Source organism: Eublepharis macularius, chromosome 3 (genome assembly GCF_028583425.1).
Source record: "Eublepharis macularius isolate TG4126 chromosome 3, MPM_Emac_v1.0, whole genome shotgun sequence".
NCBI classification, from domain to species: domain Eukaryota; kingdom Metazoa; phylum Chordata; class Lepidosauria; order Squamata; family Eublepharidae; genus Eublepharis; species Eublepharis macularius.
The window spans coordinates 107,501,257-107,518,416 of NC_072792.1; positions in this window are offsets into that span (position 1 = coordinate 107,501,257).

A 17,160-nucleotide genomic window follows, 5' to 3' on the forward strand; every position below is an offset into this window, starting at 1 on the left:
AGAGGCTGGATGAATATTTATCAGGGATGATTTAGGCTCATCTTGCACTGGGCAGGGAGTTGTACTAGAAGGTCTGTATGGCCCCTTCCAACTCTGTGATTCTGTACTCCCCAGAATATTATCTTAATAGAAGGATTAGAAATTCTTTAAGAATATGACTATGACATGGAATTATAATAATTCTGAGTTGTTGATCTTACCAATAAATTAATATTTTGACACAGTTACCATGATGGCTAAAGATAGGATCCTGGCATCTGTGAAAGTCACTACTAGTGTTCTGGATCCCTGATCACTCTGGCTGCTAAAATCATGTAAAGACCATATAAATGGGTCCTTGATGTCTTTCATAAATCTGTCACTACCTCAAGGTGCCTTCCTTCAGCCTCTCAAAGAAACTGTTATCTGCCCACTACTTTTAAAATCACCCCAAGACAAAAATAATGAAGCCATTTATTGCCCACTCTTTAATCTGTCATTTCTTGAAAAAATTATAGACAAAGTAGAAGCTGACTAATGCCAGGTCTTCTTGGATAACTTTTCTGCTCTAGTCCCTTTTCAGTCTTGTTTCAAGTCGGATTATGAGACAGACACAGCTCTGGTAGCTTTAGTGGATGATTGCCATCTGAATGGAGGCCATGCTTCTTTGTTGCTTCTCCTGGATTTATCTGCAGCATTTGACACAGTAGATCATGCCATCCTGTTGAGGTGTTGGAGGTAGAAATAGGTATCAGGGAAGGCACCTGGGACTAATTGTTCCTCATGAAATGGACCCAAAGTGTTACTGTTTGAACAGCTATCTTCAGGGTTGGGGTTATCTTGCAAGTTTTCACAAAATGCAATCTATGTAAAGCCTTTAGGAGAAATCATTCATAGCTATGGAACTGGATGTCATCAATATGGCGATAGCACCTACCTCTATAGCTATCCAAATCCCATGGTGATGCAGCAGAGGTTTTAAGTCTCTGCCTGACAGCTTTGATCAGTTCACTTAAAGTGGACACGTTGAAGCTGAACCTAGACAAGATGGAAGTGATACTGGTTGGGAAGGCAGAGATCTTGAACTACACTGTACTCCCCACTTTCGATGGGGTTCAGGTGAGCCTTGCAGACTCGGTTAAGAGCCTAGGGGTTATACCAGATCCAGTAGTGCTGCTAGAAAAGCAAGTTAATGCAGCTCCAAAAATGCCTTCTACAAACGCAGTCTAGCCTGGAATTCATGCCCTTGAAGCTTGACTTCTGTAGTGCTCTGTACGTAAAGTCAATTCAGAGACTTCAGTTGGTGCAGAATACTCCAGCTCTATTATTGTCAGGAGCCAGGCATATTATTCCCATTCTGCAGTCACTCCATTAGCTACCAAGCAGTTACTAGGCTCAATTCAAGATTTTGGCTATCATATATAAAGCCCTTCATGATCTTAGTCAGGCATATCTATAAGACTGCCTCTCTCCCTATACTCCACCACAGCAGCTTTACTCATCTGAACAGGGCCTTCTGCAGGTGCTACTCTGCACATAGACAAAATCAACAGCTGCCTATACATGCTCATTCTCTGTAGTAGCCCCCACCTTTAGAAACAAAGACATCAGGAAAGCTTCCAATCTTCTTGTTTTTCTCAAATGGTGCAAAACTAGTTTAGGAGGGCTTCTTTACACAAGTAATGCTCTGTATCAGATTTCTACAATCTATACTTCCTTATAAAATATCGCAGATGTTGATTGTATTGAATTACATCATGTAATCTGCCTTGCCTCTCAGTGAGAAAGGCAGACTATATATAACACAAATAAATAAATACATAAATGATATGTAGCCATCAAGATTAATATCTGACTAAACATAATTCAAAATAAACATTTGTCTAAACATTATTCAAAATAAGCTCAACTACGGTTCTGATTTTCTTTGGAAGTTCTAGTTTGGAACATTTATTGGAGAGTATATAAATTAAAATTGCCACTCAGCTTGCATCTATATAGGTATTTTGTTTGTTGTTACGTAACTTGGGTTGAAGTTTAACAATAAATTGGGATAAAATGCTTATAAAAGTAATTCTGAAATGTATTCAAAAGTAATCAGTCAGGAACTGCTAAACAAATGTATCTCCTTGTTTCATGTTTATTGTTTCTATATATCAAAAAGATAGAAGACCATGTGCTGAGATACTGAGGTATGAAATATGGGACTTCTGTTTAACTCTAGCAACACATTTTGAATGGCTTAACAAATCAGAGTAAATTTGTGATAAGGCAATGAAAATTCCTAGGCCAGTCTTCAAAGTGTTTCCAGCTGACATGCCTTTCATCATTATCTGTTTCTAAACAAACAGTTTAACTCATATTAATTCCCCACCCCCCCAAGTCGGAATAAAGAGGCAGACACAGGCATTGTGATTAAAGGGCCGCTTTATTAATAATAACAACATATTTGTCAACACGGCAAGAGCCTAACTAGTGGTACAGGTCGGGTCCTGGGGTCACTCCCGGACCTCCACCCTGACCTGTATGGGCGACCCCTGACAGCCCCAGGTGCGAGCCATCCATGGTATGGCTGGGGCCCAGCTGGCCTGGCTAAGAGGTTCACCTCCTTAAAGCTCCCCTACCCAGCTGTAAAGCTGCAGGGAGGGACCGGCTTGTCCAGGGGTTCCCCACCAGGGCGTCTGACCTCGCAGCTGGGCCGTACAGCAGCCAGCCGCTCCTGACAGATCCCAATCCCCACCAATAGGGATATGCCAAGGGTGGTCACCAGCCCACTCATATTTCCCAACTCCTACTTGCCACCACTAAGGCCAAGCCTCTGCTTAGGCCGAAGCACCTCAGAGGAGGCAAAAAGCCACCCAGACCCTTGCTGTGCCTCCTCCAAATAGTTGTTTCACCATCCCCTCAGGAGAGGTAAGCAAATGTGGCCCCAATTTGCAGATGGGAGCCCCCTGCTAAACAAACAACCCCATCCAAGCTTCCTATGCACAGACAGAGAGCCTTGTACTAACGCAACCCAGGGCCCAAGCTTCAAGCACACACCTGTAGGGAAGCCTTGGGCCCCAACACAATGGAACTTGCACAGCCAACAGGCAGGGGGGGCATACACACCCAGGCACCCTGCCGTGGACCCAAAACAAAACAACTCCAAGCTCCAGGCTTCTTGCCACAGCTGGCGGGGAAGCCTTGGAGTTCTGTGAACCCACAGCGCAGGCCAAGGGCATTGAAGCATCAAACTGAGGTCCGCCACTGCGAGACTCACCAGTGGCCTGGACCTTCAAGAAACACAGTCAAAACACTCAACAATTTATCCACGCCAAAGTCACCTGCATCCCCCAAAAGCCACCCTGTAGAAAAAAGAAAAGAACAAGAAAAAAACTGCAACTGCAAAAGCCATAACTAGGCAAGGAATGATCAGTCCTGCAACCACCTCCTTGAGGCAGCAGTCCCTTGCCATCGTGTTGCTGAGAAGACCCAGAGACATCTGGCCTGTGCCTCTTGCCATGACCAGATCACCTACATGCTGTGAATGCACGAGGACTGGAACAAATTGGGCATGCATGGCGGAACTTGCATGGCTCTCTAGCACAAACCCCTGGGACGCTAAGTCCCAGCATAGCATGAGAGCCTCTGTGGCCTGATCTCCAGGCTGTTGCATGCCCACTGGGGCGGACAACCGCTGAACCAGGTGACCGCTATCTGAGCGATCTCCCACATTGGGCCTGGCCAATGACATGAGCAGCAGCCATAGCTGCTGGTGGACCTGATCCCAATGGAGGGAGGGGTTGAGAGTGGCATGTATGTGGAACTCTTCGTTGTATTGCAACCAAACTGCACCGATGAAATCCAAATACCCCCTGTATATTATATCCATGTACTGGAAAAGAGGGGTCACCCTCCATGGCTGAGTATGGGCTATTATGTCAGCATATATAAGAAAGCCCAGCAACCAGATTGCCCAGGTCCTATCAACTCTGTGGCGCTTCAGCCATTCCTTATCCTGCTCCTCAAGATCCTCCTTGTCTTTCTTTTCTAATTCTCTGAATAGGAGAGAGAAGATATCCACATATTCCCCCCTTAGAATCTTGTCCATGGTCCCAGGTGTCAAGTAGTCCACAAGGGGCATGGCATTATCCCCAAACAGACTGGACTGGAGTGGACTATAGGACAGTTCGGTGGATAGGGAACTGGTTAGAGAACCGCACCCAAAGAGTGGTGGTCAACGGCGTTTCATCAGATTGGAGGGAGGTGTCCAGTGGGGTGCCGTAGGGCTCAGTTTTGGGCCCGGTACTTTTCAATATGTTTATCAATGATCTGGATGAAGGAGTGGAAGGGCTGCTCATCAAATTTGCTGATGATACCAAATTGGGAGGATACCCAAGAAGATAGAATTAAAATTCAACAAGACCTGAATACTCTGGAGAAATGGGCAGCTGTGAATAGGATGCAATTCAACAAAGACAAGTGCACAGTATTACATCTGGGCCACAAAAATGGGAAGTACAAATACTGGTTGGGGGATACACTTCTGGGCAGTAGTATATGTGAAAGGGATCTTGGGGTAAGAGTGGACTGTAAACTAAATATGAGCAGTCAGTGTGATCCGGTGGCAAAAAAGGCTAATTCAATCCTGGGTTGTATCAAAGGGGCCATAGCATCGAAATCGCAGGAGGTCATAGCCCCTCTCTATACTGCCTTGGTCAGGCCGCACCTGGAGTATTGTATGCAGTTCTGGAGGCCTCACTTCAAAAAGGATGTGGACAAAATCAAGAGGGTGCAGAGGAGAGCAACGAGGATGATCAGGGGTCTGGAGACTGAGCCCTACAAGAAAAGGCTGAGGGCCTTGGGAATGTTTAGTTTGGAGAAGAGGAGATTGGGGGGGGGCATGATTGCTCTCTTTAAATATTTGTAAGGCTGTCATTTGGAGGAGGGCAAGGAGCTGTTCCAGTTGGCAGCAGAGAGTAGGACCCAAAGCAATGGGATTAAATTACATGCACAAAGGTACCGGCTGGATATTAGGAAAAACTTTTTCACGGTCAGAGTAGTTCAAAAGTGGAATCAGCTGCCTAGGGAAGTGGTGACCTCCCCCTCACTGGCAGTTTTTAAGAAGATGCTGGATGAATATTTGTCAGAGATGCTTTAGGTTGATCGTGCACTGGGCAGGGAGTTGGACTAGCTGGTCTGTATGGCCCTTTCCAACTCTATGATTCTATGATTCTATGAAATGGCAATGCCCTAAAAGGTACAGATTCATAGGATGACCAAGGGGAACCATTGCATAAGCCCAAGGGGGGCAACGGAACCCATTCCCCCTTGAGACTGGGCTGACATGAGCGGCCATCCAGCTGCCCTGGGCAATGGACCCAGAAAGGAGGGCCAGCCCCACTGCAGCCACAAGCCACTAGGAGCCACCGATGGTACTGTGCTCTCCTGTGCATAAGGTGTGGGCAGCACTCCCAGGGGTGCAGGGGCAGCGGCCTGGCCCCATGCCCTCCATGGCCACACACACCCCTGTTGGGGCAAAGATGACTTACTCTCCCCCCGTCCGGGGCAAGGAAGACTTACTCACCACTTCTGAAGATTGCACCACGATGGCCCCTTGCCTTTTAGCCGGTTGTTTATCCTTGGAAAGGCCAGAACCCTTCTTAGGAGGCATATTAACTCTTGTTGTAAACTTCCCTCCCAAGGAACCCTGCTGCTCCTAACCACTAAGCCAAGTTGGATGGCACAATACCCCCTAACATAAAACACACCCCAGGGCCTGTGATATACCACAGTCAGGAACAGCGCCCAGAGCCACTCAAAATGGCCGCCAATAACAGCCCTAAAATGGCCCAAATCACAGGCATCCAAAATGGCTGCCCCACACTCTAAAATGGCCACCAACCCCAGTCCCCATGGGAATCCCCAATATCTATGAGGCAGCGGGGCTGGAGAACATTCAGTGTGCAGAAGGAAGGGGGACAATGGGGCAATTGCTAAAGCCCCCCCCCCCAGCAATTACCTCCCTAACACAAGCTGGCCATGCGAGGAGGGAATGGCCCAGCTACACAGCATGGTAAAGCACTCTTCAAAGGGGATAATTAGGCAATGGCCAGCAACCAGCCACCCCAAAAGTCGGTATAGTCAGCACAACCACACCAAGAAATGCCCAGCTAAAACCACTGCCCAAGGTCAAGGTAACCCCTGCAGCCTCCCAACCGAGCAAGGGCCATGCCAAGGGGAGGGGAATGCCTGCATGAATACCACGAGGCATGAGTTGACCCAAACCCCTTAGTGGAGCAATAACCAAACCTGCCGCTGCTCCCGCTCCTAATGGAGCCCGGGTCAGCATGAAAGAGACACAGACACCTGTATCTGTAGTGAAGAATGGAGCAGCAGAAGAGACAGTAGCACAAAGGCAGCCTCCTCGTGCAGCTCCGCAATCCTGGCTGACAGCTGCAGATCCCCGAGCCATCTGCTCCTGTTGCAGCAAAACAGGGATAAGCTGAAAGACGACTCCTTCAAGCAGCAACAGCTGCACTAGGACGGAGGGAGCAAGGAGCCTCGTCTTTTAGCCTGCAGCAGGCTGCCTCCACATGCTGCAGCGGCGCTGGGCTCGGCCTGCTCCTCGTGCCAGGGAGAGAAGACGAGTATGTCTATCCTCAACCCAAGCATGAGGCGTACTGAACTGCCGAGGGGCGAAGCAGCAGAAACATGCCTGGCTTAGCTCCACCCCTCGCGCAGGACCCCATATGCAGGGGGAAATGCCAACGCTGCCTCATCCTCCTTCTGAGAGGGCAAAACACGGCCCCCAGCCCAAGCGGCTATTTCCGATAGCTGGGAGTGCCATATTCCTGAAATACACAACATAATTCCTTCATATTATTGGCTTAACCATCTTGCTCTAGTTACCATAGGGATGCAAATATACATATACAAGCAGGGGACCCACAACAACTTCCAGGGGCCATCTCATATCTCTTCCCTTTTCCTGTTTGCTTCTCTCTTTCACAACCACCTAGGAACTAACCTTTATTGGCCCCTCTATCTTAAGCTTTCCCTCCTTCCCTTCCCACCTTTCCCTGATTCCTTCTCTCTTCCCATCCACCCATCAACCTACTTTTTATCTCTCCCCCCTTTTCAGCTGTATTTATTATTCATTTATACCCCACCTTTCTCCACAATGGGGACCCAAAGCAGCTTACATCATTCTTCTCTTCTGAATTTTAACCTCACAACAACCTGATAAAGTAGGTGAGGCTGAGAATGAGTAACTGACCCAAGGTCACCCACCCAGAAAACTTCTACAGCAGAGTGAGGATTTGAACCTGGGTCTCCTATATCCTAGTCTGAAACACTATCTATTACATAACACTACCTGCTGTTGGACCAGGCCTGGGTGAGTTATGCAAGTCAAGTGGTACCAAGGCTCACCCTGAAATTCTGTTGTTATGGATTCTGCTGGATACTACTACACAGATTTCTCCTGAAGATGTGTAGGGACGAATAATGGAATAAAACTATTTTTCTACACTGTTCCTTCCTTCCTTCTTCCTTCCATGTCTTTGGCACAGCATTATTTTCCTGTATTCTGCATTAGTTTTCCAACTGAGTCACGTAAGTCAGGTGGTATTAAATTGCCCAGTGGTTGCTGGTGGGCCTTGTTACAATCAGGTTCCCTCCTTCTCAAAGATCCTTCTCTTAACAACAACAAAGTTTATTAGCCAGAGGCCATCACATTCTTGAAATCAATTCAAAATTACATGATTGCACATCAGCGAGACACACACCATTTTAAAATAAATATTTAAAAGGTACATATTTCAACAAATTACCACCTTTAAAAATTTACTTATAAAATTGATCAGTCCTAAAAGCATAATTATTTGGCAACAATATAAACTTAAAATATCCAGGCAATCATTAAAATTGTAGCCTACTATAACTTACATAATATAAATACCTAAAATTCAAATTACCTTATATTATCAAATTATAACTATACTTATCTAGGATTCTGCACACTAATCCAGGATTTCCTCCTATTAATGACCATCCAGCCATATTTTGCCGCTTGGAGCGTCATTTCCCTATTCCTGTCTGCTAACATGATTGTAATATAATTTTTTCTCTCTTTCCGGGAGTCCATCAATTATAGGTTTAATATATATTTCCCTAATATGATCATATATTTTGCACTCAAAGAAAACATGTAATAGCGACTCAACACTCCCATCTCCACATGGGCACAAACATTTTTCATAAGGTGTCTCCTTGTATTTGCCTTCCAGGACAGCAGAGGGTAAGACATCATATCTTAATAGGGTAAAAGATCTTCTATAATCAGGATTCTCCAAGCTATTTATATAGGGCATTGGTGCAACCCTATTCATAATACTTCTTTCCAATAAATAGTTCTCAACTCTGGTCAGGTCATGTTGCCTTTCCACATCTAGGATTCTCTGTTTAATCAGGACCCTAGCCTGTGCCATATTCATAGACAATAGATATTGCTGGGAGAAACCATAATGACCTAATTTGCTCCTCAGCAATCTCAACCAGGGAGGAATAAAGTTATCCCTCAAAACTAAATGTGCCAGGCCATTTACGGTAGAGGCCAATTTTAGCCAGTATAATATAACTGCTATCCATAATCGAGCCTCCACCATTACCATGCCAACTTCCAGTCTTACAGCTGCATTTGACACGTTCTTAGGTGTTTGAAGTACTGCTCTTAGGAATTTGGACTGTGTACTTTCCATCAATGTCCTCTTCACTGTAATACTTAGCGCGGAGCTCCATATAACATCTGCGTGAGAGACTTGCATGAAAATAATCTAATGGCTGCTTCCACATTGCGACCTCCTCTGGACCAATAAAATTTTTGTATTGCCCCAGCACTCTTTTGTGCATTAGAGGAAACATATTTTATATGTGTATTTTTCCTCCCATTCTCCTGTATAATCATACCTAAATATTTATAACAGCGCACCTGTTCTATGCAGGTCTCATTTAGATACCATGAATATCTCCTAGGTCTCTCTGCAAAGGCCATTATTTGGGTTTTATCATAATTAATCTTCAGCTGATTTTGTTGACAATAGTTAGTAAGTGTACACAGTGTTCTCTTTAGTCTAACTGGTGTCCTCGAGTGGAGCACTGCATCATCTGCATAAAGTAATATGGAAATATGCTAATTTGCCAATTTAGGAGAGTGATAATCTGGGCTATTAAAGCATTGCACCAAGTCATCTATATAAAAATTAAATGGTGCTAGAATGCAGCCCTGTTTTACTCCTTTCTTTGTTTTTATTGGTGCTGTAAGATGGCCTTGTGGGTTACATCTGATTTGTATTGTGGTGTTTTTATATAAAGCTTGAATCAGAAATAACAGGTGTCTATCAATGGAAGAAGCCTTCAATTTTCCCCACGGTATATTTCTAGAGATGGAATCAAATGCTGACCTGAAATCAATGAAGGCTGCATATAAGGACACTGATGTTCTTGTAGAATATTTTGCAATTAGGTGATCCAGGATTATACATTGGTCTAGAGTTGAATGACCCTCTCTCACACCCACTTGTTCATTGGCCAGACACTGCTCCTGTTCAGGCCAGTCTCTTAATTTCCACTGTAAGTGCCTTGCATATAATTTGCTCAAAGTGCTGAGTAAGCTTATCGATCTATAATTTGATGGCATATTGGCATATCTTTATTACCTCTCTTGTTAATGGGGGCAATAACTGACACCCCCCAGTCTTTTGGTATTCTGCTCATTTTATCAATTGCTGTAAACAAGGATGTTAATATTGGGACCCACCATTCACAGTCCTTTTTTATTAATTCTGGAGGAATTAGGTCAATACCTGCTGCCTTTCCTAGCTTCAGAGTTTGAATAAGATTCCTCATTTCTGTAGCCCCAACTGGTGGCCAGTTTATTAAGTTTTCCATATTACCAGGGTCAAGTTCTTCCAGTTCATTGCTGACATATGTTTCCTTAAAATATTTCTCCCAATCTTCAGGTAATATAGGACTACCTGTATACTTGGAAGGCCCATTAGAGCAATCAGATACAAGTTGCCAAAATAAAGAGGTATTCTTAAGTTTAACTGCCTGTCTTAGTTGTATCCAGCCTCTTTTCATATTTTCTTTTTTCTTTCGGTGTATGAGGGCTTTATCCTTTTGCTGTTTTAATACCATCAGCATATTATCCTCTGGTTTATACCTGTATCTATTATAATTATCACTCCCTTCTTGCTTTTCTACATTCGCTATCAAACCACTGAGTGGAATGCCCTCTGGAGGGTCTGGTGTAGCTTTTATTTACCTCAATTTTTTAATGGTCTAGATTACTCTGGGAGGGGTGTCCCCAGGGTTGCAGAACCATCTAGTTTCTAGCCTAATGGTCCCGATCCATGGATTTAAGTATCTGCAGGAGGACACTTAGTTATTAGTATATAAGATTTCTTGTGTAATATGATTGAAGTGATTTGAACACCTTTGCTGCATTCTGATCCATTTGATTTCAGCACAAGGAAATGTTCACATCACCATGAATGCTAGTTTGCAACCCAAAGTCTATTTTTTAAAATCTGACATTGTATAACCCAGTGAAAACAAATAAGTCCAAATGTGGTGTTAGCAACCAAAAAGCACCCTGCCAACCATTGCTAGGTGACTCCACTATAATTCTTTATAATGTCCATGTGTTGAGCTGTGAATAGTGCAGGATGGATTGTTTTGATATAGAACATGAAAAGAAAACTAGAATAATCCATCCTTCTGGAGTGGCTCTCTATGAGTGGGCATTATATAGCCTTTTTTAGATGGTGAGAAAGTACATTTTCTTCTGATTCATAACACTAAGCTCAGTCTTTACTTGTAATAGGGGCATGCATGGGCGTATTAATTAATATTTTAAAATATTACATATGTTTCTTAAATTCAGTTCATCCAAATTTATCTCCAGATTTTAAATTACTCGGACTATTAGCAGGAGTGGCACTGAAAACGCTAGAAATGATTGTGAAAATGCGCGATTGTACCACTACCTCCAAACAAGGAGATAAGACACCAGTATGCAGGTTAACTAGTTTATTACTGGTTGATTCACATCAATTCCTGAGTTAGTGAGAGTTGCTGTTAACAAGCAGCATACTACAACTATCAGCATTTGGGGCAAATCCACCTGGTTCTAACCTTCCTCACCTGCATATAAAACAATACCAAATGGTGCTCTCCTCCACAAGCCACCCCAGCAATTAAGAAATCAGTATATGCTGCTCAGCCACTGCACAGCCTAGCAACCAGCAGGGAACAAGGGGAGCAGAAACATGGAGGAGAGCTGCTGTTGGCTACAACATAACTTGTTTCTGGAAAACCCAGAAGTGACATCAGTCTTCTCTAGGAATCCCTGAAAACAGTATGGTAACCAGGCTTTCCTCAGAAATGACATTACACCTTTGGCCCAGTAGCCATTTTGGCCCTTGGCAATTCGAAGGAAGCTAGAAAAATTCCTCCTTGGCTAATCCCACCTTATCCACAGAGTATGTTGGTGGCCAACTCGTAGCAAAAGTCTTATCAATATTTTGAAATGTTCTGTTTTTGCCAGATAAACAGAACCAAGGGCTTAACAAAACTATGAAATAATTAACAGAATTAAAGATGATCAATTATTTTTACCCCCCCCCCCCAAATTTAAAATATAGAGAAAAATCCTTGTCATTTGGCACAGCCTTATTCAAACACGTGAAATACCTTAAACAACTACTTGTTCTTTTACTTTATAAACAGGTCCAGTCCACTGAAGTGTCCTTTGATTCAACTATATTGATCTTGAATAAAAAAGAGACAATTGGTAAAGTAGAGAGCGAAGAATAGGAAGGGTGTATGGAGAAATATTAACAACTTAGGAAAAGCATGTTGAGACACGATGTTAGCTTATAAGGGGGGGAAGTAGAAGCAAACATAGCAATCACAAAAATATTATGGCAGAGTAACAATCGTGTAAAGGGATTAAATTTAAATAATGAAATATCCCTTCTGGCTTGAATAATTATAAATAGTCTACAGTTAACTTTGTATATCCTGTTGCAGCTATACTAAAAAAGAATTATGCATGAGGAAAACAGAGATAGCTTCAATTAACCTATAGCCTTTATAATAAATTTCCCTTGAAATCTACTTCAAAAGCCAGAGTCAATAGAGAAATCCATATTAACGTACTAAAATGTTTACTGAAGAAATCACCACTAAATTCCTAAAAGATTTATTGACTATTTGATATGTAATATATTTATTCAGAGTCTAAATCTGTAAGAAATTTCACAATTATCAAAGTGTATTGCCCTATTCAACAGCTTTTCCATCATCTATGACATGTAAAATAATAATAAGATTTTAACTATATTTTTATAAGCTAGGAAGATAGCATATGTATCATAGAAGTAAAATAATATTTATTTTAATTAAACATTTTAAATACATTATGTATTTATTTTAAAAAGAAAAAGCAGTGGCTGCTTATTTTTGCCTCCCTCCCCCCACCCAATTTCAGTTTGCTCTAGTGGGGGTTGTGCAGCTTGTTTATTGTAATCTTCATCACAACTTTGAAGGGACCATTTCTGGGCATTTGTGCCAGCTGATCATCTCATGCACATTTCAGGGTCTCCTTAAGGGATCCTGGGGGAAGCCAATTAGGGATGAGTTCAGGTGGGGGAGCATAGACCAACTTCACCACCAAGTGGCAGGGAACCCCTGGGGCAGAGCCTTAGTGGTTCACATCACCTGCCATCCCACAGTTGGTGTGCAGAAAGTGAGCTGGGGGCTGGCATCATCAGATGGCAGTCAGGTCGTTCAGTGCCTGGATCTATGCCCTATGCAGCACCAATGCTCCAATGGCTGTAATCATTAATAACCTGTTTTAATCCCAAATATTTTGTGTCTCTGTTGTCTGTGCTTTGGCAATTCCCCCCCCCCATTTGCCTCTGGCTGCAATCCATTATCAATTTAGCCAAGTTCCCTGCACCCTTTTTAAAATGTGGGATTAGGCTGAAGGCTGTAGCCAAAAGAGTTGAATCAGGAAAGGAAAGGAGCCAAGTTAATGAGTTGAAGACAAAGACCTGTGAATGAAATGAGTTCCTGGAAGATATCTATTCCACTCTCTTGCAGCTCTCTGAACTCCCTAAAGGTGATTGTTGGAGGCCAAGTCATCCTTGAGGACAGAAAATGCAAGAACACATCTTGAGAAGAAATGGACAGAAATTGCCCCTCTCCCCTCCTGTGCAAACGTTTCCAGAAACAGAATAATAGCACAAGTGTGAAGGTGGTAATGATTTCTGATATTTTCACAGGTTTAAAGAGTCAGAATGCAGTAGTGGTTAGATTGTCAGAGTAAGCCTGAGGACCTTGTCCTTTTAACCACTTAGCTTACTGGGTGACTATGTGTTGATCATTCTGTTAGCCTAACTTAAGCCACAGGTTGTTACAAGAATAAAATGGAGAACAGGTGATTCATCCTGAGTGTTTTTGAAGGAATAGTGTTATACAATGTGACACTGATGAAAGCCTGCTCTGTTCCTGAGTAGGGGTGTGCATAACTGGAAAAAAGAGCCAAAATACACTTGGAATTCTCTGTTTTGTTTTTTAAAGCATCTTCTGGAATGCAGAAATAAATTTGGGGAAACTAAATTCTAACAAGTCCTCCCCACCAAAAAGTGTGTGTGGGGGTGGGGGGGAGAGACACAGACCAGTGCTTGGGTAGCCCTGGAAAAAAAACCCAGGTCTAGTCAGATGTAAGTCCCATTTAGTCAATAGTGCTTACTCCCTGGGAAGTGTCTTTCGAATTGCAGCCTATGATTGAAGTCTCCCAAACATTTCCACAGCTAAAGGAAGGAGAAAGAAGGGTTTCCCCTTGCAAAGACTGGATTGGCAGGGAGATGATGCCATTCCCAGGAGGCAACAGGTGGAGGGAGGAGATGCACTCATGCCAAATGCACTCATTCTCCCTTTCAGCCAACAGAGTTAGCTAATAATGTATTGTCTCTTTCCCCTTGGCATCTAATTGATGCTATTCAGAAAAACAAGATGCTGCCCTGTGGGGTGATCCAGTGCCTGCCTGCTGCTCCAAGGTATGAAATGAAGTGAAACATACAAACTTTTTGGTGGGGAGGACTTGTTAGAATTTAGTTTCCCCAAATTTATTTCAGTGTAGTTCTCCAACTCTCAGGGGCAGCTTTTCCAGGGGGGAGTATGCAGTATGCAGAGTGAAAGGACAGAGATGCACTCCATGAAAATATATCCAGCACAATGTTTAGAAGAAATGACAGCAAAAAGGAAATCCAACACATACAAATATCTTTACTTTCTCAGGTCTTTCTTTTCACATTCTTCATGAAACGGCTGATAACATTTTAAGACCTGTATAATGCTATATAATTCTCTCCCCCTCCCTGTGAATTCATATTAACATGAATCTTTTATGAAATGAGATGTTTCCTTCAGACTGTTTAATTATATTCTCTATTATTAAAAACCACATATAGATCTTACCAAAACTACATCATTGCTGTATATTTTTAACTATTAACCAACAGCAACCTTTCTTTGCTTATGGCCTAAAGTATAAGAGGTCACTGAACTGGGCATGCAGGCATCATTACTGATATCAGCATGGTATAATTGTTCTTAGAAAGAGAGTTTTAAAAAAATATTATCTGCTTTTTGGACAGGATGACAATGCCCGCTTACCTGGCATATAATATAGTGGGTGTAGTGGAACTCAAAGACTGGTGTGCAGTCCTGCATAAATTATTCAGTCTCTTGATTTTTATTGTGTTATTCTTTTATTTTGCTTTCATATAAATTCTGTTCTGTAGTTATTTGTAATACTTCAAATGAACAATAACTAGCAGCTTCAAAAAAAGACTATATTTGTCAGTTCCTGTAGATCTGAAGGGTGTAACAACATAGCATTGTGATGGATGTATGCTGGTCATGCGTCCCTCCTGAGATTACCTTGCTTTAAAGAATGCATTGTTCTATCTTTAAGTTTAGGATGTGTCAAGTGAATGGCAGGTACATTTTGCCACAATCCTTTTCAAATCATCACAGTATGGAAAGTTGCAAATTCTTTTCCTGCTCAAAAATTATCTAGCCCAATTTTGCTACTTATCAAAAACATTGAATAGTTTTAGCTGACACATGAGCATCCTTAAATAATGGTGCATTTGGTTTTCTTGGTATTAATACTGTTAAACAATCACACATATGGATAGTGCATGGTATCAAGCAGAAATTCCAGAAAGCTGGCTGGAGATTAGAAGGCTGCTTTGGAAACAGAATAGGGAGTAGAAATATTAAAGTCTGAAGTCAAATAGTCTGCTGCAAGGTCTATCACTTCTAAGACTAGCCTACATTTCTAGTTTTCCTCCTGACTGGATCATAAATGGTTCATAGTCGCAGAACACAACTCTGGGCTCTTTGATATAGTCTTTCCTCCACTCTTAGCCAAATATATTGTTTGGGATACCAAGGACAAGAAAATAGCAAAATTATATGCCCATGGACTTTTGGGGCTCCCCTTCCCCTATGTTTCCCCCCAAATGCTCATGAAATTTGTGGTCCAATGATGCAGCATTGATACAGTAAAAGGGGCTGCAGCTGGAACCAAAAATGGACAAAATCCAGTGGCATACTTATGTGGAAGAACTCTTTGAATCTATTACAACTGTGAAGATCTTCAACTGCATAGTTTGTGGAGGAACTTACAAAATGTGGGAATGTATGACACTCTGAAGCAACAATTACAAGTATACAAAAACTGAAGTTACATATAGTATCAAAGACAAAGGCAGCACATTGAGTCACAAGCACGAGATGAGTAGTGATTGTAGAAAATTTCATTTTCCTGTTAATACAGCTTGTTGTTCACAAAGCAGTTTCTGAGAAGGTTGGTGGGAATAGCATCTATAGCTATTTATTGAATTCTTGTACTATTTATTACACTGTAAACACATTGCACTTTAAACACTGAATAGCAATTTACAAAAAGGGATAAAAAGAGTTAATTTCTATTTTGTGGGAGAATTTCTACTGTGGCTTGTGAGCATTTTTCTCCCAGGGGAGCCTCTTAGTTTGGCCACTATGTGCCAGCTTTGCCTGGGATGCCTGTCATAACTTGGTGGTTTCAAGTCATTGGACTGGATATGTTGGGGTGAGTTCACACCAGCTAGTCAGCTTATCCTCTTTCAGGGCTCCCATAAGGGATCTGTGGGGAGCCAAAGAGTTCATGCCTGGCTCAAGGACCATTGCAGGCTTCACCGTGGGTGGCAGATTATCACCAGGGTCATGCCCAGACAAGTGCTATACCTTCTGCCATCCCATTTTTGGTAACCAGCAGGATGGCTATGGAAATATGTGCCACTGAATAGTAGGTGGGTAGTTCAATGCCATGGATCCATGCCCTAAGCAACACAAATACTCCAATGGCTGTAACCAATGAAAGTTTGGCCAATTTTCCTCTCATGCTATTGTGTATATGTCTTCATTGCTTGGGGCACCAGCCTCACACATAGCCAATACAGCTGCAACTAACAGCCTTCCTTGCTTCCTGATTATATACTGCCAAACAAGCTCAGTCTGAAATCAGGAATCAATCACAATTACCCTATCTTGAGCAGTGCACATTTTGCAGCACCTTGCCATAAAACAGATAAATTTCACTAGGGTTTTTGACCTCTTTTTTTCCTGGCAAGTATTCTTTGCTCTGAATTTTGATAAGGCTTTACACTAGAGTTTTTGCTGTTCTGTGTAACAGTCTCCATTAATGTTAATGAATATTTTTACAACATCACTTCCAGAGAAGTGTTCCAATCCATTAAAGACAAGTGAAAATTTTACCATCCTAGTGAAGAGATGCTTCAGCTGTTTCTAAAACCTATAACCTCAGATGAAAAGTACATTCTCAATGAAAAAGGAAGAAATAATTGTACATGAAAATGTTTTAGAATAGAAATTCTAATACGCAAAAAGACTATGTAAACATAGCAGATGTAGTCAGAATTGTGTAAGTATAGCATAAAGGGATTTTATGGAATCTTCCTTCTGTATAATATTAATATTCAAAGTTAAATAAAACAGTTCATTATTAACAAGAATGCAGTGTAATCCTAAACAGTTATACCATTCTAAACCCATTGA